The sequence below is a fragment of the Lissotriton helveticus genome, chromosome 11 (assembly GCF_964261635.1).
Source record: "Lissotriton helveticus chromosome 11, aLisHel1.1, whole genome shotgun sequence".
NCBI lineage: Eukaryota > Metazoa > Chordata > Amphibia > Caudata > Salamandridae > Lissotriton > Lissotriton helveticus.
The window spans coordinates 1,083,203,214-1,083,226,594 of record NC_136072.1 but is presented as its reverse complement, the minus strand read 5'-3'; the positions used below and the strand labels follow the sequence as shown (position 1 = coordinate 1,083,226,594).

The 23,381-nt window shown below is 44.1% G+C and overlaps 1 protein-coding gene, 1 long non-coding RNA gene and 1 other non-coding gene across 7 annotated transcripts in view; 2 read left to right on the top strand and 1 right to left on the bottom strand.

The window, feature by feature from the left end:
- SIRT4 (sirtuin 4) overlaps positions 1 to 6,951 on the bottom strand; it is a 28,192-nt gene extending 21,241 nt beyond the window's left edge. Inside the window, exon 1 of one of the 2 annotated variants that reach the window (XM_078667667.1) lies at positions 6,817 to 6,951. The gene's annotated coding sequence lies outside the window, so the exon portion shown is untranslated. The remainder of the gene's footprint in view (positions 1 to 6,816) is intronic. The other variant, XM_078667668.1, reaches the window with a different exon arrangement.
- LOC144792569 (uncharacterized) lies at positions 6,949 to 17,508 on the top strand. Of its 4 annotated transcripts, none has more exons than XR_013602580.1 (3): positions 6,949 to 7,037; positions 9,914 to 10,115; positions 12,678 to 17,508. It is a non-coding gene; the product is annotated as an uncharacterized LOC144792569 (long non-coding RNA). The 4 variants fall into 4 exon arrangements; XR_013602579.1 differs by having other exon boundaries at positions 6,954 to 7,037; positions 9,917 to 10,115; XR_013602581.1 differs by having other exon boundaries at positions 6,957 to 7,041.
- On the top strand, positions 15,178 to 15,310 carry LOC144793112 (U4 spliceosomal RNA). The gene has a single exon (XR_013602774.1). It is a non-coding gene; the product is annotated as a U4 spliceosomal RNA (small nuclear RNA).
- Positions 17,509 to 23,381: the final 5,873 nt, after the last annotated feature.

Genomic DNA, 23,381 nt, shown 5'->3' with positions numbered 1-23,381 from the left:
GAGCTCAAGGGAGTCGGATTGCAGCGCATACAATTAGAGAAGGGTTTACCATCAATATGCGTGTGGTAGCAGGCAAGGACTTTCTTAGGTTGGAGTGCGCGGAGCGCGTCTCCAGTATACACCACACGGTCATGAGGGCCATCTGGCAGAGTCACTGGGCCTGGGTCCGTCTGGGCCCAGACGGGCTTGCCTTTGGCGCGCCCGTCCGCTGCGCTCCCTGAACTGACACATTATTTATGGGCGAAAAAGGGGAGTTGGCAAGAAGTGGGCGTGGCCACCCGGAGGTGGCGTGTCCTAGTCTCCTCGCGGCCGGTGATGGCGGCGTGCGAGTGGGTCCTGTGTCACACAGCGTTCAGATCGGCTGTTTCAAGTGATACAGGTCAGTGCAGGGGGAAGGGCACAAAGTGGGTTAAAAACACAGGTTTCACACAATTTTTTTAAATACAAATTCAATTTCAGTGCTAAGCGTCGCTCCCGGCTTTCCGCCTCAGGAGATTAGGGTAAAGTGCAGCTCTAGTGGTCAGAGCGCGCTTTTATATGATTTGGCAAGAAGTGGGCGTGGCCACTCGGAGGGGGCGTGTCCTAGTCTCCTCGCGGCCGGTGATGGCGGCGTGCGAGTGGGTCCTGTGTCACACAGCGTTCAGATCGGCTGTTTCAAGTGATACAGGTCAGTGCAGGGGGAAGGGCGCAAAGTGGGTTAAAAACACAGGTTTCACACAATTTTTTAAAATACAAATTCAACTTCAGTGCTAAGCGTCGCTCCCGGCTTTCCGCCTCAGGAGATTAGGGTAGAGTGCAGCTCTAGTGGTCAGAGCGCGCTTTTATATGATTTGGCAAGAAGTGGGCGTGGCCACACGGAGGGGGCGTGTCCTAGTCTCCTCGCGGCCGGTGATGGCGGCGTGCGAGTGGGTCCTGTGTCACACAGCGTTCAGATCGGCTGTTTCAAGTGATACAGTTCAGTGCAGGGGGAAGGGCGCAAAGTGGGTTAAAAACACAGGTTTCACACAATTTTTTAAAATACAAATTCAATTTCAGTGCTAAGCGTCGCTCCCGGCTTTCCGCCTCAGGAGATTAGGGTAAAGTGCAGCTCTAGTGGTCAGAGCGCGCTTTTATATGATTTGGCAAGAAGTGGGCGTGGCCACCCGGAGGGGGCTTGGTGGGGAAACATCCTTTACAACGAAACTTTGACAACGCAGTGATTTTACAACGCAGGTTTTACAACGAAAACCATTACAACGCATTGCGCTGGGGGGCGCTCTAGGATGGGGAATAGATTTAATTTACTATCCAACACCTTCCCTAGTGTCCACGGGGACTGGAGTTGGAATAGTAAATTAAACTATTCACTATCCAGCACCCTAAAGCGCTATGCGTTGTAAAGGTTTGCGTTGTAAAAACCGCGTTGTAACAGCATGTGTGGTAAAAGCATGCGTTGTAACGTCATACATCCGGCTTGGTGACATCCAACTACAAAAGTATTGGTCACACCCCTGAAAACCAGATGCAAGCAGTTTGGCTACTGGAAAAGCAGAGGGCCTAGGTCCCAAAGTGACACCCTAATACTGGACTGGATAGCGTCATTTCTCTACCTAATCTGACCCTATAATTTCTTTAGAAGGTCAGGTACAGACCAGATGCTAAATTATCGTTCCCACTGCTATTTGACTTCTCCCAATCTAATTTAAAGACCTGAACTATCTACTTCAGACAGACCACGTCCATTACCCAGAAGAATAGATCTTCAGTTCATAGAAGCAGAAGAACTACACTCATCAACATCATCACTCACCATGAGCACTTAATTCCTGGGGGCTTAACCTTTTCATACTTAGGCTGCTTCTTAGAGAAGCTAAACATGCTGATGGTTTCCAGGAAGTCATTCACCAACTGTTAGCAGAGAAGCAGATGACTGAAATTCTGACACTGTGCACTTGCAAAGAACATTGTCTTACTAACTATGCTCAGTGGAACATTTTATGTGTAGTACACAGAAATAACCTCTTGTCTAACCCATCTAATTTAAAGCAGGCAGCAGCTCTGCTGCTTTATGGATGTACAAGACAAAGACCCCCAAAATTCCTGATTTTCAGGCAATGGGGGCCTACTGAAACAGCCCTGAGGTGCCGTTTTCCACAGCAATCGAGGCCATCAAAAGACAAATGATATGCCAGGTTAATTTACACTGCTTAGGGACCTTAGCCTGGTCCTGGCCAGTCTGATACAGAAGTAGTTTGAACAATTGGATTCATGTGACCTGAAGGAAGACTTCTGTTTTGATGGCCGTAACAATGACCAGAAGCATAAGCGATCTGAAAGCCATTAAACTCAAGAAAGTATTTAAAGTATTTAACAGGAACCTACTAACTTTTTCCACCTTTGTTCCAAGAGTACAGCGGTCTTATACTATGCAGATTATTCTTTCAGCTTTATTTCCATGTCTCCAAGCCTTGTCAACTGGAGAGACACTGCACAACTTTTAGATGTCAGGGTCACTTTGCACTTGTACATTGATAACCCAGGAACATGCAATCTACTGAAAATCTGTTTGTGATTTCTTGAAGCAATGATAGTAGCTGAATGGCTGATATGGCACACATCATATGGTACACTATGCCTGGAGCAATGCATTGTCAAAGCACACTCCAGAAAGTTTTACGGTGGTGTTGCTGATACTCTACAAGTTTCTAACTTACTGAGATATAAGACTTGCAGGTACATGAGTTACATAATGCACCCACTATGATCCTATAGCTTTCTAACAGGGCGGCACTGGGTTTGGCCAAAATGTTCTCAACAATCTCTTTCCACAGATTTAAGCTGTGTCATGCAGCTTTCTAATCCCCTCTTACCGTGACATTTACCCACAAGGTTGAGAAAGCGAAAAAGAACCAGGGTGTAAGAGTAGACTAAAGAAGTCTTTATGGTAGCTCTGTTACTCTTTGTATAGAGGGGCTTACCTAATATCAACACCCTCTTACTGACAGCTCAGCCACAGGCCAACACACAATTGGTTCCGTCTTTCAAAAAAGGAATTAGTGAGGAAATGCATTCACCTATGAAAGAGGGGGAGCAGTGTATGAAGCAAGCATGTGTGTGCTGTATCAGGTTGCAAAAGCTCTGAATGAACAGCTTTCAAGTATTTAAGATTCCACCTGATAAACTGATAAAGGGAAAGAGTTTATAATCTGAGAGTAACAAAGTCACCATTAGGTAACTTAATCAGTCCAAACAATGAAAATAAATCTACAAAAGAGTGGTCCTGGAATATATTCCTACATCTCACTAGTACCAGAACAGACATAATGGGATTTTAGGTATGGAAATATGCATGTTATACAGATACAGCTATGTCCATCGCCCTGAGTGAGCAACGGCGAGTGCCTGGTATCTGGTTTCTGGATTTCTGGCACCAGCATTATGCTGATCTAGTATGTGCATGAAGGCCTAGGCCCATCCTGTCCCTTGATGTGAGGATGGTCCTGGTGAGGTGCATCAATCATGCTCTCTGTATTGGCAGCGGAATGGACTACTGTTCCTGTCATGGGTTCTAGCATGTAAAGCAGTGGAGGCATCATACCATGTTTTACTAATCCTATAGTGTAACCAGACCATATTACCTGGTTCGCATGAGTTGTGGACTACCCTCCACTTGAGCAAAGTTCCGCTGCTACATGCCAACCCAGCCCCTTGCATTAACATCCCAGTGCATACGTAGTTATATGTATGTGTGTGGTTTGCCTCTTCACACACAGTTGGTGTCCGAGTAAACCAAAGTGAAGGAGACCTGTGGGTTCCATTTTTAAAGCCACTGGCCTGTTCATGTGCAGAAGATAGAAGTGAAGTTATTTTCCCACATACTGGAAGTGTATTGCCGACATCCCTGACACTGAAAGGAGAGGACAAGACACAACATGGAAGTGCGCCTGATCAGACTATAATGACACCACTGAACTGTGAAGCACCTAAAAGGGTTAACAGCCATTACAACATGGTCATAACCACGCATGACTATTACCACACATCTTTTACAACGAACATGCCTTTACCACACAAATATGCGTGGTAAAGGCATGTTCGTTCTAAGGATTCATGGTAAAGGACATAGCAGCATATTATCCAGGGCCATATCACCGCTTTTTTGGCTTTAAAAGCCAAAAAAAGTGGTGAGATATTCATTGCACTATTAGGAAGCTCGCGCTAACCCTTGTTAGCGCATGTTTTCGCGCGATTGCTGCCGCTTTTTTATCGCCCTGCATGCCATCCCTAATGACATGCAAAGTAGGCATTCCTGAGTAAAACAGCATGGGAGAACTTCCTAACACGGCTTCGCGATATTATCAAGCCGGCAGCAGACCAGCGAAGCGATGATAATAATCGCGCTAGGCCCCCTTTATCGCAGGAATTTAAATCCTGCTATAAAGTTGACTTAGCCATCTTAATAATGGGAGGTTGTTTGGAAGGCTAAGGCCACAGGGGCGTATCAACTAGGTTTTCATTATCGCTCAAAAAATATTGCTGGATTTCCCGCACTATTCCTGCGGTCGCTGGATTGCTAATCGCCTTTGAGATAAGTGTTGATAATACTGCGCTAACTCAGCGATGAAATCCAGCGATAGAAAAAAAACACGCGGAGGGCGCTCTGCGATATTTATCGCAGTTTGTTGATAATATGCCCCAAAATGCGTTGATGATCACGTTGTAATGGTTGTTTTGGTTGTCGTCTTTGTTTCTTATTTACTTTAGCATTACAGCTGGTCTGGCAAGAGGAATCAGAAGCTCTGAGGGCTGTAAAGGGGTTACCCCTGGCCAGCTCCACTCCGCACTTCATTGTTCCAGATGTGGATTTACAGGGGGGGGGCATTTTCAAAAGTATTTACAGGGCGTTGCCTTATCATAAGCATCAGGGTCCGAAAGACCAGCCTTTGTGTCAAGCACCTCTATGACCCCTAGTCTCGAGGCTCCGACCTCCACTCTCCGAGAACCAGTCAGGCCTTGTCTCGGGGCTCCGTTCTCCACTGTCCAGCTGCCTGAGAAACAGTCACCATTTGCATGGAGCTCTTCTGGTCAGTCCTCGCTTTGATGAGTGAAGTTGAAACACGACAAAGGTAAGTACCGGCAGCGTGGTGGAGTGTGTTTAACTGTTACTGTGTTAATTTTTACCATGCATATGTGTTTAGCAAACAAGCCATTACAATGAAATATGTGTGGTAAAACCATATGCGTGGTAAAAATGAGTGCTGTAAATGCATGAGTGGTAATGATACATGCGCTGTACTGATGGCGTAGTAAAGGCATTCATGGTAGTTGCATGTGTTGCACTGCCATACAACCACCTAAAAGCAGCCCAGCTGTCACCACAAGAACAAAAGTCTGAAAGTGGAGTGCATTGCCACCTTGAGCCTGGGAAGCCTACTCAGTTGAGCCAATCAGCCCTGGTAGAGGATTCTGAAAGATGTGGGGCGAAAAAAGGCATAAGTGGCCAACCGTGAGTGACTGTAGAAGAGGGTGATGTGAAGGGGAGAACGAGAGATACATTCAGAAGATACCGCTTTAACAGACTCTAGTCATATTGCATTCAAACTCCAATATGTTCATGATGTAATAATTTTCAATTAAGATTATTCACAACAAATACATTGTTTTTGCTCATTTGGTTAATACTGCTAACAAGCATTGATAACGCCATTAGGTCTGGCTTGTGTATGTTCACTGTTGTGTAATGCAATAACAGAAAATTCATTGAAAGGCACCCAGACACTGGTCATTGCTTTGATTTACTTGCAAGAAAGTGTTGACGTGTCACACATCTGACAGCAGAATGTCACTCACACACAAGTTGAAAACAATAGAAATTTCACACATAAGCGGTCTGAAAACTTGGCACCTATGAGGATGGGTTGTGGGATATCAGAGGCCACTAATCTTAACCCCGGTGACCAGTGCTTTAAATGGACGGGTACTGTCAGGTACTGATTGCCTGCACTTCTTCATTTTGAAAGAGAGAACTTGCACTTCTCAGCAGAGGTGCAATACATTCTTTTGGAAAGTACTGCAATTTATCAGAAGCAAGCAAGTAATCTGGCATGTACTATTTGAAACAAACTGTGCGGCTGACCAAGGTCGAGCACCTCAATTTCAAAAGTAAAACTGTTAGTCCATAGGTTGTGCACAACACGTCCAGAGCTCGCCGCACAAGTGCTCCACTGCAGAGCAGATGCCAAAGTTAATGTAAGAAAAGACGGTGCACCAAATAATAAGATTCAAGATAGCTTCCAAGTTTGTCCAAAAAAGTGTCCTTTATTCTTTTCAATCTTTTAAAACCTCAGCCAACGTGTTTCGTTCCATTGGAACTTCGTCAGGGCTCGGTAATATCTCGTCGGTCCAAAGAGGGTCCTAAAGTAAGTAGTTCAAATTTTTCCAGGACTCGTTCTCTAAGACAAGTTTGTTGTGAGGAGTTGTCTGGACGACGTCTTCAATAGTCAAGAAAAAACTTCCGGTCGGGTTCATCCCGGGCTGCCGCGCACGAGGGGGGGGGGGGGGGGCTGAAGCCCGGTGAGTCCAGCGGGTGTTGCGCGCCTGTTCTGTACCCCCCGGCTGCACTTCCTTCATGGAGTATTTCCATAAACACATCGTTTAGTGGAATCCGATGGTTAGACTCACGAAACAACTGCGGACAGACCTGCTCAAGGCCCGAGGAATAGGTCTTGCAAAGGAAAACAAGCTTTGTCGTCGTGGTGACTGCCGAATTCACTCCATCACCACACTAAAATACATTTTAAAAAAGCACAGCTGCCTCGCACACAACGCCAAAATCACCTACTGTAAACCGCCGGCCGGGACTCGAACCTCAGGCCCTCACTGGAGAGTAGCAGTTCTCTCAACTTCGCATAGACCTGAAGCCGGAGGATTCCGCTTGCAAAAGCCTGCGCACTTCCGGGAGCGCCGGAAGTGACGTCATTGTTCCGCGGCAAGAACGAAGGGCCGCCGTGAGTGCAGTGGCCATGAAAGGGACAGATGGATTGGCGCAGCTGCTACCAGTGGGTAGATGTTAGTCCATAGGGGCGAGCTGCACGCCCCCATCCCGGGTCAGAGCCCCCATTCATAGCGCTGCCTTTCTTAAACAAGAGCAGCATCCATCCTCCGCTCTCGGTCCCAGCTGCCCCGTTTGTCGGAAAGCACGAGTTTTCATTAAGGGGCCAAATTCAGACGCAGCTCCCTGCATGTGTGTGCTTCGGACGAGTTCTAATGAACGCCTGCGTTGCAATGTGTGTGCAATGTTTGTCTGTATCAGCCTGCCTGCTTGTTTAGTATGCACCTTTTGTGTTTGAGCATGTGTATTTTTGTGTATGTGTGATGTAGTGCGTGCCTGTGTAAGTTGTGAACAATTGCAAAAAGCCTAAAAAATGAGTTTTACAGCAAGTTCTTCGGCGTAAGGAAAAATAAATGACTGCCCGTGTATTGTAGGTCCCGTGTTGGTTCCAAGAGCACCTGCGTGTATTCAAGATTCTCGACCAAATGGAACACTTTTCGATCTACTGAAAAGTGGTCAATCAAAGAAGGCTAAACACATTTATTTATGTGAATACTGTATATTGTTGAGCATTACTTGTGTCCTTGCAACTTGTAGTGAGCTTTCATTACTAAATGAATGTGTGCTCTATTGTTGAATCCTGGTCACGTTCCCCAAGCTGTGTAGTGTGCAGAGCTGCACATCTTCTAAAACACTGGCAGTTTTCATGGATGCGTTTCAAAGCATAAGGATAAATGCTTCAAATAACTTAGCTGTTGTAATGCTGGTTCCTTATTTTGTTGGCTATTTGTGTAATTGAAAGGGCTGGTTGCCTGTGGCGATTGAGGTTTGCGCCCTATTTAGGAAACTTAGTCCGACGCATTCCAACCTCTTGCAATATCTACTTTTGCAAAACTGGCTATCATTCTGGTTTCGTTCCATGTGCATGCAATGTTTTTAACTCGTTTGTATATATTATTGAGACGAGGCCAATTACGTATTCCCTGTTTGTGTGTCTCTCTCTCTCTCTCTGTGCCTCCCCCTCTCTCTCTCTGTGCCTCCCTCTCTCTCTCTGTGCCTCCCTCTCTCTCTCTGTGCCTCCCTCTCTCTCTCTCTGTGCCTCCCTCTCTCTCTCTGTGCCTCCCTCTCTCTCTCTGTGCCTCCCTCTCTCTCTCTGTGCCTCCCCCTCTCTCTCTGTGCCTCCCCCTCTCTCTCTGTGCCTCCCCCTCTCTCTCTTTCTCTCTGTGCCTCCCCCTCTCTCTCTGTGCCTCCCCCTCTCTCTCTTTCTCTCTGTGCCTCCCCCTCTCTCTCTTTCTCTCTGTGCCTCCCTCTCTCTCTCTTTCTCTCTGTGCCTCCCTCTCTCTCTCTGTGCCTCCCTTTCTCTCTCTTTCTCTCTGTGCCTCTTTCTGTGCCTCTTTCTCTCTCTCTCTCTCTTTTTCTCTCTCTTTTTCTCTCTTTTTCTCTCTCTTTTTCTCTCTCTCTTTCTCTCTCTCTTTCTCTCTCTTTTTCTCTCTCTCTCTCTCTCTCTCTCTTTTTTGCTCTTTCTCTCTCTCTCTTTCTCTCTCTCACTTTCTCTCTCGCTTTTTCTCTCTCTCTCTTTTTCTCTCTCTCTCCGTTTTTCCTCGCTTTTTCTCTCTCTTTTTCTCTCTCTCTCCGTTTTTCTCTCTGTTTTTCTCTCTTTTTCTCTCTTTCTCTTTTTCTCTCTCTCTTTCTCTCTCTTCTCTTTCTCTCTCTTTTTCTCTCTCTCTTTTTCTCTCTCTCTCTCTTTTTCTCTCTCTCTTTTTCTCTCTCTCTCTCTTTTTCTCTCTCTCTTTTTCTCTCTCTCTTTTTCTCTCTCTCTCTTTTTCTCTCTCTTTTTCTCTCTCTCTTTTTCGCTCTCTCTCTGTTTTTCTCTCTTTCTCTCTTTTTCGCTCTCTTTCTCTTTCTCCTTCTCTGCCTTGGATCATGTGTTAAATATTTATGCGGTGAAAGCACGCACAAGTTACAGTAACGCGTGCCTTCGCCATTGATTGAGATATTATAAGAGGTTTCCCCATGCCCTCTTCTCGTTTGAACTGCGGGTACTGCATGTGTCAACGAGGTATGGGATCCCTTTATGTTAAATTGCAACTCTTACCAAACTTTCAAACACCTCTGACAAAACACTTATGAGGTCCCAGAGGGGAGACCTATTGGCTATGCCAATGCTTTTGCTTTATGTATTTGCCATTGTAATGCCTTTTTTGTTTCATTTATATTACATATTGCACAATTAACGTACAATACTACTAGCAAAGCTAATATCTTTTGCTTAACCACATGAGCGCTAGCGAAATTCTGCCCCTGTGCTCGTTTTTAAAAAAACCCATTATTCATGACGAGCTGGGCTCGTCATGAGCGTGCGAGGAGGCTACCTCATGACGAGCCCAGCTCGTCATGAGCGTCGAAGGGGTTAATAAAAGGTGAAACCTATTGCATTTTTAACGCTTGTCCTTTCATGTTGGGGGTGCCGGTGGGCAGAGGGTAGCAGGCATCTGACTCTCTATGCATCTGTGGGGATAGGTAACTTGATTTCCCGTCACAAACCCCAGTGTGAAAGTTCACTTATTGATAGTTCTTCTATTTCTCTCATAATGCCTCTACTTTGCTATTACTATTTGTCCTGAGCAGCAAGACCTAAGCATACACTCTGGCTCTCCAAAAATAAAGTTGATTATTAGGTAATTTCCTCAATTGCCTTAAGTGCATGCCCAAACACTGCTTTGTAGTCCAAAATCTAGGCATATTAGATAGAAATTGCACCAGGTCAGTGTACTTTTTGGGGTGCTTTTCTCCAATTAATTCTGTTAATCAGTTTGATATGCTTTGTATTTTACCTCTGAAACTTAAACCACACACAAACTAATTCCTGATTTTTATATCTAGCAGGGCATAATCATGGTTTCATTCAACGTCCTGTTTTTCACTTGCGATCATTCTGTGTGTGTTTGATAAGATGGTGACTTCCTGCTTTTGGACAATCCCGGGGAAGTTCTTTGTAAATGGCTGGTCGAAAATCTAGATGAAGCTGGTCGGCCGATCACCGAAGAGAGAGATTTTAAAGCTATGATACTGTTCCAATCATCTGGTAAGCACAATAAGTAAACCTTTATAATAAGTTTGCAACTGCAGGATAACGGTACGAATTACCAACCTGTTTCAGTAAAAACCTACATTTGTGATTAATTAATCCAATAATAGACAGTAAAAATGAACATGCATGTCCCCACTTATGCCTTGGATTGCTCTCCAGAGACAAATGTAACACTTATGAAAAGGACTGAAACGTTTAGCTTGTGGCACTACTATAAGGCAGCCATTTTTGGATAAACCTATTTTATTTAGGAAACTTTTTTTCAGGAGGTTCAAGTTCAGGCTTACAGTGTGTACTGTCTATTAAGCAGACCCTCCAGCATTTCGCGATTTCGCGATTCACGAAAAAACCGCGAAATCGGCAGATTAGCGCGATGGCCGCGATATTTGCTGATTTGGCCGCTAAAAAGCGTCTCCCTAAAGAAAGGAAATAAAGAAGGCTTCTTATTGGTTGCACGTGGCACACACGTCACTAGGTGGCGCCGTGCAGCCATAAAAGAGTTGCTTCCTGGCTGCCAAACTTTGCAAAACTTGGTGTAAAGTGATTCTAGTGTAGTTATATTGTGTGAATGAATTTCACTGTGCAAGATATACTTTTACAACTTTTAAAATGCCATTTAAATTTGGAATGAATACAGTGACTGTTCCGCACAAATAGTGAGCATGGTGTAGCGTTTCTGATAACTTGGGTCACGCGTGGATAGATGAAACGAAGACTACTAATAGATTAACAATACACTGTTTTACACCATCTTGGTGATAGCTGGGCTGTGCCTTACAGGCCTGGAAGTCTGCTTCGCTCCTCTGGTGTGCCCGCCCGCAGCACCATCCCAGGTTTGGTTCTGATTCGCACCCTTGTCGAACGGGAAACCTTTCTTGCCTCTCCTACAGAAACAGAGATGCTTCAGGCGCAGCAAGAAACAGAAGGAAACCACGGGCGGTGTCCTCTTGGGGCCGTGCTGGGTGTTTGTGCACAGTGGTTCATTTAAAGGCAAATAAGCGGTGCAGTCGGTGGGGCGAGGGCCTTGCAACTGTGCGCCTCCCCCTGTGCCCGGAAATAGGAGCCTGCCCAGCGCATAAATCCACACATCTCGACGGCTGCTCGTGTGAACCCCAAACAAAGCATCAACACCCTCTCAAATACCGGCTCCAGGGGGAACAAGCAATCACCCTCTGGGGCGACACACGTGCTTATAGTTAAAGAGAAGTAACAATAAAAAGTTGGCAATTGACGGTAAAGATGCTATTTTTAAATCTCCTTATATTGACAAATAAAGGAATGAATTGCAAGATGTGAACGGTGTAAAAGCAAAGATGTTCTGAACTGCTGCGGGGGCTGTCCTCGTAAAGACAGGCTTCTAGAAATACCTAGCATTTTCACCTAAAATGTATAAAAGCAAATCCAAGCCCAGTAATTGTTTCAATTAGTTCCAAAACTATCCAGTAGGAAACAGACATGTGGGTCCTCTGACTGCTACAGAGCTGTCAAGTTTCCCAGGTCTATGTCTGAATAGCTCACCTGGTACAGGTGTTTTCTACTTGAAGCTGTGAATTTATAAAGGGTTAAACGGGACTACAAGTAACAGCTTGCAGACTAAAAATGCACCAAATGAGCTATTTGCAAAGGTGCGCCCCCCACCACCCCATCAAAATTGCTAGGATTGCTGTTTTTTTCTTTCAATTATATTTGTGTGGGCAAGGGGGATAATAATTAATTTTAAATAATTACAAAATATCGTGCTGACACCGAAGCTCGAACATGAGGCCCCATCTCCCTCGTCGTCAGATTGCAGGTAGGTAACCGTGCCAATGGGCTCCCTGGTTGGCTGGTTACCGGGCATTTGTAAGTAAACAATGAAAAACCAAATGGTTTTAAAGAAGGCTTTAAAACCATTTGTTTTGCTTACTTTATTTAGAGGTACATACAGGTCCCCATCCACAAAATGAGCCCCCACCGCAGTGAAATCCCCAACCCGCCCCCAATCCCCCCCCCCCCCAAAAAAAAGCTTGGGCAGTCTGGTGCTATAGAAATATATATTGGCAGGTTAGGGGTTCGAATACAAATTCTATGGTAGACAGCACAGGCCGTCTGAACAATGCTGTGGGTGGCGTCACTGGCGGGTACCACAAGGCGACATTGCAAGAGCACCCTCACAGGGGATGACACGCTGATAGTCCAGTCCTAGGCACTGCCTATCCCCTCCCCCCACTTGTGTAATGCACTGTACAGACCCTCCAGGATTTGAGGCTGAAAATGAATGATTATGAGTAAAATAAAGTGCCGCAAAAATGCCGCTAAATTTCCATATTTGTGCCGCTAAATTTCCATATTTGTGCCGCTAAATTTGCTAATCCATGCCGCTATATCCTGGGGGGTCTGATTAAGGAAAACTTACTTACTTGGTTATGGATAGATTGTACATTTGTCCTTTATTATCAATACCTCTTTATTTATATATTCTGGCTAGAGCGTGAAGATATATTGCAAGTGGTCAATGTGTTATCTGTTTTGAAGTTTATATGTAAATATATATTTTTTTCTCTTGCTTTTTTTTAGTGAAGAAACGTAATGATTCAGGATATTTTTCAAGAGATAATTGCAAGCTATTCTGGCACAACAGAGGGTCTAAAACAGGTGTTACTTCAAAGGGCACTGGAGGAAAAGCAGATGTTAATGGACTGTGGCAATCGGGGAAGCGCTGGTAGACTTGGGTTACGCGAACTACAAGAGGAAGAAATTGCAGAGAAAAGATGCAAGGACAAAAAAGCCAAGCAGAGTGGACTGGATTATATAAGAGTTGGTAACAAAGCTCATGCTGAAAGCACAACTTCTCACCCTGGTGATGCAAGTTCGTGGATGAGTTTGCAGAAACTTGAAAACCTGGCCCTTTTAGCAGGGATGGCTAGTGTCCTTCATCAAAAATCCACAACTAAAAATGACGCATCAGACCGTGAAAATGAACTTGTCTTGGAGTCCCCGCTTAAATCCAACTATCAAGGACAAAAAGATGCCTCCCTTTCACCATGTCATCTTAGAGTAATCAACACTCATTTTGAAAATATAATGGGGCCATTCTGATGTAATCAATAGCCATCCTGAAGCTGTCATAGGATCATCCAGGAATAAGCCACACTCATCCAGAAATTGTCATGGGATCATTCCAGAGTAATCCACTTGGTTATAGGATCATCCTGGAATAATTGACAGCCATCCTTAAATTAGCTAGAACCCATCCTGGAGTAATTCTCACTCATCCTGAAGTTGTCAATTAGTATTCGTGGAGTTATAAAAGGTAATCACTCCCTGCCAGTAGAAGTCATCAGAACACCATCCTACTGTAGTTTTTGTGATGAGTCTAGGTTCGTCATCACATTTACATTTTTTGTCCTACAGGCATACTTCAGGATGACTTTCCCAGATAATTGAAGGAATAGCCTGACTGTAATCATCAGATGAGTCCAGAATGACTCCAGGATGATCTTCCTTTTTGACATGGGATGCCTGCTATAGGGCAGAGCCCTTGTCCCTAACAAGCAACTACCTGCTTTCCCGCAGAAACAATTCCCACCGTGCATAGCAGAAGTAGCCCGTTTATGAACCCGGCATGTCACTAACCTCTACAGCAGTCTTCTACGAGTTGGGACGGTAAGTACCTCATAAAACCGGTTGAGTGTGAAATGGGTTATACAACTCACGCACAAACTTTCCCAGGGTGCATTGCGCCCCTCCAGTAAATAGACCCCATTGAGCTTCTTGTGATCAGGGTTGCTCGCCGGTGTGTTGTAGAAATAGAAGAAGCTACGTCGTCACGGGCACCCCTAACTTTAATTGTATACCAGTGGAGACGAGGCAGTAATTTAACTAAATATAAATAATAGCAACAGTTGTCGGTACAGGATTTACCACAGATGTGCTGTTTTAAGGAGCTAGGCAGTTGAATTTGCAGCATTTCAGCATCAGGTTTAGGGCATATAATTTCAGCGTTATGGTTTCAGATCACTACTCCAACATCAGAGCACATATATATAAGATAATAATTATAATAAAACGGAACGTTATTAACCACACAAGAATAACTGTAGTTTATTTACCCTACATATACCGTACCACGTAGGATACCACAAGATGGCCGCCGGGTTTGTGAGAAACAGAACAAGGCACGCGTGTTGATGTCCGTTTTCTGACTGAATAGGGTATCTCTGGGTCATCACAGCCGCCATATTAAGAAGATGTAACATTGATAGCTGTACCTCTTCGCTGCTGTATGGAGATTGTAGTGCGCGAGATGCGGTTGAGTGCCTTGATGAACACAATGGGGCTTATTTACAAGCCTCCTGCGTAGCCGGTACGTCACTTTTCCCCCATATTAAAAGTGAAGCACCGGCGGCGCCAGGGGGCTTACCGATCTGCCCCAGCACCGTAACTAGTGTACTGCGCTAACTGACGAGCTACTTACCATATCTCAATCAAAACCACAGATATTTCTCTAGTGTGGTTAATAATATATACCGTTTTAATTTAACGAGTCTCTTGAATATTACATCTGGAGGAGTAATGATCCGAAAACAGTGAAGCCAAAATTGTATCTCTTAAATCTGAGACTGAAATGCTGCAAATTCAACAGTATAGCTCAGAGAAACGACACACCTGCAGTGAGAGCTATATCGAAAAAATTCCAACATTATCATCGTTAAATTATTTCCACGCCTCCTTTTAATAGTTACAGACTGCGTGCCCGTGACGATGCTGATGCTTCCATTTCTACACCGCACCAGTTGCAACAAGCAAAAAAAAATCAAACACCGGAACTAGTCTAGTGCTTGGTCCAACAAGCTACTTGCCATGCAATTTCCCAGAGTCCTCTGCGCATCTCAGGGAAACCTTTGGGACCAGAGAGCTGATCGAAATTGGAAATATAACGCTACCACATTTATTACTTTGTCTGCCGAAAGTCAACAGTACTATACTGATACCTCAAGACCGATACATAGTTTACTTGCTCTCTGTAACATAAGGTAATACGACAAGCGGCCTTGTAGTTCACAATGTATTCGCTAGCTTTGCGCAGTGGCAGTATCGTAGCCAATGAGGTTTAACCGAGGCGCGCTTATTGAAAACTTTACCCAATACCCCGCTGTGGCGATTTGAAATATAGTCGCCATTGCAATTTTTGACAGTCTCTAAGGAGACTGAATTATTATGTAAAAAAAAGATAAATAGCATGCTTCCAATGGCTTGTATGAATAGCTCTGTAATTGCTTTATAATAGGCTTTCATCATGCTCTCTGGTATGAAAGGCAGTTAGGTGTAATACTGCGCTCTTCCGAGAGGTGGCCTTGTCAATCTCCCGTTTATATGTGTACAAACCTCTCAAAGTTTTTTCCTGAGAGGGATTTTATATCAATGGGAAACAAGCATTAGCAATGCACTTGGTTTAGCAATGCACTTGGTCTCGCGTTTTCGCGAGTTTCAGCAATTTGGCATTGTAAATGACAATGCCTTTTATTTATGTTTTGGTTTTTAAAACATAAAAAAGGCATTGTCATTACAATACCAATAGCTTAAACGCGTGTAAATGCAACACCTATTGCATTGCAAATGCTTGTTATAGCAAGGCAGCTGAGTGAAACTTAAGTGAGAAACAGATTTCTACATTCCGAAACCAGAGTACTTCGACCTTTTCCCAGGGTGACAACAAACAGATGCTTATTTTTATGTGAACAAAAATTGCAAAACACACTGCATCAGAACTTGGGTTAGTTTAAGAAAATCAACTCGGTTTTGTCCTCCTTTTTGTGGCATAAAGCGAAACCTAGAATGTCCCTTGCTAGACTCATTCGCTCCACCTCTGAAGGAGGTGTTAATTTTCCCGACTTTCCGGCTTACCATAAGGCTTTTTTGTTGCGTCAGGCCTCCTTTTGGTTGCAGGATCCTGATTCCCCCTCTCCTCTATGGACCAAGGTTGAGCGCCTTTTCCTTTCCCCTTTCTCTTTTGCTGAATATATTTCTTTCTCTCGTAAACCCCTCTCGATCCCTACTCCTATTCATAAATTCACTGTCAAACTCTTATCTGCTAAACCCCCCCCCCCCCCTACGAACGTTGCCGATTTCCTCTCGTCCACTATCTGGCACAATAAATACCTTTTAATTCGAGGTAAACCCATTTACTGGAGTTCTTGGAGGTCTAAGGGACTGATTTGGATATCGCAGCTCTTTTCACCTTCCACCTTCATGTCTTTCCACGCTTTGCGTTCCGCCTTTCAGTTACCATCCTCCTTTGCTCCCAAGTATCTCCTCCTTAAAGTAACGGTCATGGAGGCCTATACGAATCTCTTGTTGGCATCCCCCTCCTCTACTTCACCTGATCCCACTCCCCAACTTCACTCCATCCAACTTCACTCTATTCTGCAAACTTTTCCTAAAGCCTCTGTTATTTACAAGCACCTCCATGCACATACATTCCCCAGACCCAAGTCCACGGTGGAGGAGCACTGGGAAAATGACCTTTCTATATCATGGCCATTATTCTTGTGGAACAAGATTTGGACTTAGGTTCGCAAAACTTCTAGATCGGCATCCTTGACTCAATCTCTATTTTTCATATATAATCGACATCTCCTTACTCCATTTACCCTTCACAAACGGTTCCCTACCACACCCGATATATGCTGGTCCTGCTCCTCACCCAATGCAACTCTTTTTTTATATGCTGTTCCTTTGTAAGAATGTACATGCCTTTTGGTTGCAGGTCTGGGCACAAATCAATGTTCTTTTTCATACTAGTATCCCTTTTTCCCCTACCCATGTTTTTTTGGGTAGTCTTTCTCCTTGTTGGGGACAAAACTGACCTCTATGTTCGTGTTGTTGACTTATTACTGGCTGTTGCATTTCAACAAATAACTATTAATTGGAAGTCTTCTTCTACTATTACTTTCAAAGCATGGTGGTACAATGTTTGTCATAATCACAGACTTGATGCAGCTTTTGTTTTTCCTGCCCAGTTGGCAGCTAAACGTGTTGATTTATGGCTCCCTGTTACGATGTATTTGGATAATTGTACAACTCGTTCCTATCGCCCACGACCTGCCCAGCAGGAAGTTTCTAAACCCCCTTGATGCCCTTTTTTTTCATTCCTTTTTTCTTTTTTAACATGCTTACTTGCATAATCTCATTTGCATTTACTTGTATTTTATATTTGATGTACCCTTTCCTTCACTTTTACTGTTCTTGACAAGCTTGCTGTTGTTATTTCCATATTTACATTGTATTTTGCTTTCCCTTCCTAGATTCTCCTTTCCCTTCCCCCTTTTTGTTTCCCCCATACTTCCTTTACTGTATTATGTATTTATACCTTTCATTATGACCAATAAACTTTTATTGAACTAAAGAACTTGGGTTAGTGTGAATAAAGAATTTATTTTTGTGAAAAAGCTGTGAGAAAAAGAAAGCCAACTATATTTTGTGGCTTATCATGTGTTAAAGGTCTGCAGGGAAACGTAATGTTTATTTTTGCCGGAGAGCACGCTTTACCTTTCACTCATTTGACCAGCACTGTGCAGTGCCAGGTTTCAATCATTCACGTAACCCCGTTGTGGCATTCTTATCTAAGTGATGACTGTGGAGAACGGCAGGGTGTGGCCACTGTTATATGTTTACATTTTTAGTGCCAAATGCTATCGCCACCTATGGCAGACCTTCAGTTTCCCTACAGACAGGCCGAGGGAGAAGCAACACGAAAGCTGAAGATTTCTAAAGACAGATAATGTTAATGTCCATCTCTCGCAACACTCCCGGTCTTCCCCAACCCTCTCCTGCTCCAGGTGAGGTCAGAGGTGAAGTGCCTGGAACAAGTCTGGATTACAGGGAACAGCAACGGCACAGGTACTGCGGCCTAAAGCGTGTGTGCAATGGGCTGGGAGGAGTGGAGCAGAACACATGTTGAAGCATTGCCGCCTTTTAGTATACCTTTAAGCGCTGCAAAATGCAGCATTGCCCGGCAGTACGGAGATTTTCCTGAGCATCTCAGTATCTGAAGCTGCCTCGTGAAAGCTGAAGCTCATGGTGAAGGAAATTAACTGATTCGGGTTACCTGGGTCACTAATGACCACCTCTCAGCCTTCCATACCAAATAAAGAGTTGTTCATACAGTAGAGAATACAAAACCAATATCAGTTTATTCAGGTACACTCAGAGTGGAGGCCAGTCTGCCCAGTCTCTATGAGTGCTGCAGAGGGACTGAAATCGACAAGCATAAAGATACATTATATACATTTCGTAACTGGGCTAGAACACGCCCATAGTGGAATTTTCTTGGCAGGCGCTGCAAAGCAATGAGATACGAGAAAAGAACCAATCTCAGAGCTCATTTCTTACAAGGTTACAAAGTCCAAGGTTACTCCAGGCGGGTCTGTCACCAGACAAGTGAGAGAAGGCCTGTATCTAGTGAGAAAGGTATGCATTAATAAGAACAGTCTATTCATTAGTGAAGCAAAATCCAACCTTGGGAAGTGAAACTTAGCAGAAGCATTTTCTCAGAAATAGCAATGGATTACTTTCGCTCATGATTCAAAATGGCGTCTTAACAGAAAATGGTGCAGCGAATGCTATCTTACATAGGGTAATGTGCAAGCAGAAGCAATTTAATTTTAACACTGGAGAGCCAGAAACAGGAGCTGGATCCGCTTGGCGCAGCTAAACGATCCCACAACGTAAAACTAAAGCAAGATAATTAGACAGAAAACAAGATAAATGCACGTTCCTCATATTACATGATACAGCTCAGCATGCTGGGCTGCAACAATTAGTGAGATGGGGCTGAGATGCCTCCTGCGCTCGGCAGATCTCCGCAGAAACCTATCTCTACTTAACCGGTGACCAAACAAGCACACAGCGACTCAGAACACAAGCGCTAGTGTTCCAAGCATAAACAAATGTTAAAAAAGAGTGCCCCACAAGTAGGAAATGGCCTGAAGCAAACTGACTCGTGTAACAGGGCCAGTCGCCATGGGTGTGAGAAATGTACCCAAAGGAAGGACAAATGACACCAAGTGACCATACAAAAGAAAGGCACTTGGAAAGGCACAAAAAGGAACCAATCAAAAGTGGTGGGCGTGGCCAAATCACACAGATAGAATACTGCATGCCTCCAAGAGCAGCGCATGCGTGCTGACTCTAGGCTCGACCTAAAAATGAGGAGAGGGTTCGTTCAGATTTTTTGGAGTGTTTGAAACAGAACAAGCGGTGCCATCTTCTTGATCTGGGGGTCTCTGTGTATAATTACGCAGATGACCTCCAGCTCGTTTTTGACCTCTCCTCCTCTACTCACTCCCTTTCATTTTTTCGTTCCACTCTGGTTTTTATTTCTGGTTGGATGAGCGCCAATCATCTCAAGCTCAATCCGGACAAGACTGAGCTTGTCTTGACTGGTGGCTCATCCAGTCCATGGTCTTCTGCTTTCTGGCCCCCCATCCTTGGCCCCCCTCCTACCCCGGTTTCCTCTGTTAAAACGCTGGGCATCAAGGTCAGCCAGGACCTGTCAATGCATGCACAGGTTAGCTCTGTAGTGTCCTCTTGTTTCTTCTCCCTCCGCCAGATCTCCCGTTTTTTTCCCCCTGGATTCCCTTAAAATCATCATTTCGGCCCTCATCACCTCCCGCCTTGATTATGGAAATAGCTTGTTCGTGGGCATCCCCGCCTACGAAACTCGCCGTCTTCAAGCAATCCAGAATCAGGCTGCCCGTCTTATTTTTCATTTTTCCAAAACCCACCATATCACTCCTGTCCTTAAATCACTTCATTGGTTACCAGTTTTGCAGAGATCCCTATTTAAACTAGGGTGCCTAGTTTTCCGGGCTGTTGATCGCTCTGCTCCGGCATTCATCAATACCTTGATCTCCACTCATATCCCTGCCCGTACCCTCCGCTCATCTACTTCCGCCCTCCTCACTGTTCCTCGCTTTCGCAAATCTCGCACTGGTGGTACAAGATTTTCTGTGATGGCCCCCCCCGGTTCTGGAACTCCCTCCCTCTATCTATGCGCTCAATTCCCATCTTCTCACACTTCCGCAAAGCGCTCAAAACCTTCTTGTTTGCCCAGGCCTACACCTGTTAACTCCCTTGGCCCTGTCTGTCTCTGTTGTTTAGAGCTCTCAGCGCCAGGAAGCCGCTTGGCCACAGTGCGCTCAATAAATATCTTATTCATTCATTCAAAGGTGTTGGTTTTGCCTTTTAACACTATATAAAGCGCAGTTATAAAGTGCACCATGGACCTGAATAACAGATGTTGCCCCGCTCAACACCAGGGGCCTGGCTTACATTGGTGTAGCAGTGCAGTGGCACCAGAGGCGGGGACCTAGAACCCTGACTGTTGCTGTATTTTATAATTCAAACAGCAACAAGCGTGGCCATTTCCTTCCTTGTACTAGGGCCCATTTCTTCACCTGAGTGGTAAGAAAGGCTGAGTAGATCCGCCCTGATGTACAGCTGATGAGCATATGGTAACATGCGTGGGAGCAAAGTGTGTAGTGTAGTCAATGAGCACAGGATAACTTTACCCAATACCCCGACATGGCGACTTGATATATAGGCGACATTGTCAATTATTGACAGTCTCCAAGGAGACTGAATACTATTGTGAAAAAGGAGAAGCACTTGAGTTCTGATCTTGCGGTAAAATACATTTTTGGTTAACAATTAACGCCTGAAATAATTTCTTAAAATTCTGTATTGATTCGCAGGACCATTTAGGTGCGGCAGAAGGGTAATTCTTCATTGAGGGCCCTATTAACGAGAAACTAACGCAGCCCGGTGCTGCAAGTTATTTGGCTGCGCCGCTCCTTTAGTTTCGAAGCACAGGGATGCAACATATTTACAACAATATGTCGCATCTTTGGGCTTTTCCCTGCACTGAAGCACAAACTGCTGCCATGCGCCCTTGCACCATGGTGCATGGAGGGCTGCGTCTTGTGGAGATTGTTTTTGTGCAGGAAGGGACACCTTCCTAAAACAAAAACAATCAATTGAGGTGATTTCCTCCTCCAATAGGTGCTGTAAAATGCAGCATGCATTAAAAGAGGAAAAAAACGAGGGGACATGAAAACATTTCTCCTCGGTGCGCCTCACCACACCACCCCATGGATGGTGTAGCATTCTGGCACAGTTCCAGGTTTACGATTGCTCACATATCTGGAAATGCATCAGTGGACATGGGTGTTGCGTGGGAACACCCGCAGAAACACCTATGTCAGCCCCTAACATACAAAGTGTTGCGTGAAAAGGGGTGATATTTACAAGCACACGTACAGCCTCGCAGGGTGGTTTTACGTGTGCTTGTAAAGATCACACAGCAGGTTGTGCCGCCAGTGCGTCACGCAACTTGATGCACCGGCGGCGCAAGGGGAATATAAATAAACCCCTGAAGATTTTACATTTTACTTATATTTCTTAGTATTTATTCTCACCTTCTCTCCCTGGATTCGCTCTGCTGAGTGAAGGGCACAGTACGGGCTTTGTTTCCACTCTCTGAGGTGACCTGCAGTCCGGCGCAGGGCTTGGTCTTTCCGAGGTCTCCTCTCCAGTTTAAATGTGTACAAAACATACCCAGAAAGTTTAATTCTGGTTGGAAAGGCGTTTGCTATCAGTAGGATAATGTGGAGAGGGTTTATTCAGGTTTACTGCTGGGAAAGCGAAAAAGAATTGAGAAAGGGGTTTGTCTAAAGCTGTTTGCTTTTACATTTGTTCCCCAGTGAAATGGATTCGGAAAGAAAACAGTACTAACTATCATTTCAACTTGAGAAGCAGTTTTGTACCGGACAAGTCTTCCTGATCTCTAAGAGAAAGCAGAAGCAGCATGGTGATTCCAGTTGTCCAACAGGATGAGAATAGAAAGCACTATATTTTAGGCTTTCAAAATTGTTAGCAACTCCAAAACACAATAAAAACAAGCATTGGCATAGCCAATAGGTCTCACCTTTGGGACCTTATAAGTAGGGCTCCTAATTTTAGGGTATTTATTTTTTTGACATTTACATCTGTATTTATGCATATTTATTTTGGATTTTCTGAAAAAATTAAACTGAGATTAGTATATTTTCACAATTATTTAAATATCATTTGTGTTTCAATGCTTGCCAGGTTTCAGTGCAATGAACACCCAGAAAAGATAAATCAATGCACTTTCAGTATCAACCTTGCACATATCTACTGCTGTTTAAGCCTCTTTACTAAAATTATTTTATATTTAACCTCCTTACCTGTCAATCTTCACAGCTATTGGCCTGGTAGTCATGGCAGACAGTATTTACAATAACTCAAAAAGCAATCCAATTTCCGTTTTCATCCACGTTCAAAAATAAATACAGACAAGAAAATAAATGTTTTTCTGTCTGTATTATCTGTAAAAATCAGTAAAAACGGAGAACAGGGAGCCTTACTTATAATTGTTTAGCCATGCAGCGCATTATCCTGGGTGCTCTGCTGCCAGGGATTGAAGAGCCCTACAGTTGCTACACATTAGGTCATGCAGTCAGATTTAGGAATATAAACTTGCATCAGTAAATCTTAATGGACACGTTTCAAGTCTTTTTAACACACAGACATAGACAAGTGCCTCAATGCAAGTCAACCACACTATAACATTGTGTACGGCCATCTTGAAGCTGTTTCCTTGATAAATGTTACAAAAAACGGAGAATGCACCACTACCCCCACTTTCCATGCTATTTTATGACAATGAGGTATCCTGTGTAATAAACATGTGTTATGAAAATATACTTCATCCTCCTTGCAGTAAACAATAGTTATGGTAACCCAAAGTAATATCTTAAATTAATTACTATGAGAAAAAATACAACAGAAAATATAATTATGACTATATACCCCCGTCTTCAGTGCACTTTGAAAGTTGTCGATAATGCAAAGGTTTGGGGTATACGGGAGCTAAATCAGCACTAAAGGAAAGACAGCGCATTCTAAGGAGATCAGATGAACTGGTGACTGTCTAAATACCCAAATTCCCTTCAGCCTTCCCACACAATTATTTTTACATACACCCATTGAACTGCTCTTGAGGTCCTGATCTGGCATAGCTTGGAATCCCATGCTGTTATAAAAGTGTTTCTGTGCCTTCTTTCCCTGAACAGAGCAGGAGAATGTTTGCATTCCTTTTAGATAAGACTGGTTGGGACACCATTTTGAATAGTGAGGCAGTAAAACTCCCTTGTTAAGGAGCTTCTAAAAGTCTTCTGTGGAAAGAAGCAGAAA